General features: G+C 57.6%; 1 long non-coding RNA gene across 1 annotated transcript; it reads right to left on the reverse strand.

Moving 5' to 3' along the window:
* Positions 1–525: 525 nt before the first annotated feature.
* Positions 526–1,023, reverse strand: LOC146600171 (uncharacterized). The gene is made up of 3 exons (XR_014898339.1): positions 925–1,023; positions 694–839; positions 526–611 (listed from the first exon to the last, which is right to left on the reverse strand). It is a non-coding gene; the product is annotated as an uncharacterized LOC146600171 (long non-coding RNA).
* Positions 1,024–1,029: the final 6 nt, after the last annotated feature.

Consider the following 1,029-nt stretch of genomic DNA (forward strand, 5'->3'; position numbering starts at 1 on the left):
AAGGTGTTGACCTTGTCTTCTTCTGCCTGCAGGTCGTCCAGCGCTTGCTGGTGAGCCTCTTGCAGGGCCTTCTTCTCCTTCGTCAGCTTGGCGATCATCTCGTCCAGCCCGGCCATCTCCTCTGTGAGGTTCTTGACCTGTGTGGGAGGAAACATCCAGGGCGTGAGGCCACCGGCTTGGTGCTGGGGGAGGGCAGAGATGGGGGCTGCTCTTCTTCTTTGAGGCAGGAGAAGACAAGCGGCCTTGGGTCATCCCAACCCAACTCAACCCAACCAGCCTTGGATCTTCTCAATCCAACCCAACCCAACCCAACCCAACCAGCTGGAGACTCCTGAACTCAACTCAACTCAACTCAGCTCAACCCAACCAGCTGGAGACTGGTTTTGCCCTAGAGCATCTTTTGCTCCAGGGCGCCAGCACAGACGCCCTTGCGAGCTGTTAGCACCGCTCGTTTCAGAGCAGGGTCTCTCCTCCACGGCCCAGTTGAAGAGGGCCTCTGGGGTGGGAGGTGGGTCCTCACCTGCAGCTCCTTCATCTTCTTCTGGAGCTGCAGGGCCAGCGCTTGCTCATCCTCGATCTTGCTGTTCTGCTGGTTGATCTCAAACTCTTTCCTGCAGAGAGATGCAGAGAGACCTGGTGGCTCCACCTTGGATCCCAGACTGTCTGGGCCTGGGGAGGAAGGTCCAGCCTCACTTTTTGAGCTTCTCCTCCAGCTGCTGCTTGTCGTTCTCCAGGTCCATGATGTTCTCTTGGGTGAGTTTCAAGTCACCTTCCAGCTTCCGCTTGGCCCGTTCCAGGTCCATCCGGATCTTCTTCTCCTGCTCCAGGGACCCTTCAAGCTGCAGGAAGAAAAGTGGGGAGAAACTGCAGTCTGTCATCTCAGCGGCCAAAGTAGAGCCCGTGGTGGGACCACCCCGTACTCACATCGTCTGCCTGCTGCTCCAGCTTCACTTTGGCCTTGGTCAAGGTGTTGACCTTGTCTTCTTCTGCCTGCAGGTCGTCCAGCGCTTGCTGGTGAGCCTCTTGCAG

Source organism: Rhea americana, unplaced genomic scaffold (genome assembly GCF_003343005.1).
Source record: "Rhea americana isolate MKP2758 unplaced genomic scaffold, rheAme1 scaffold_1268, whole genome shotgun sequence".
Lineage (NCBI taxonomy): Eukaryota > Metazoa > Chordata > Aves > Rheiformes > Rheidae > Rhea > Rhea americana.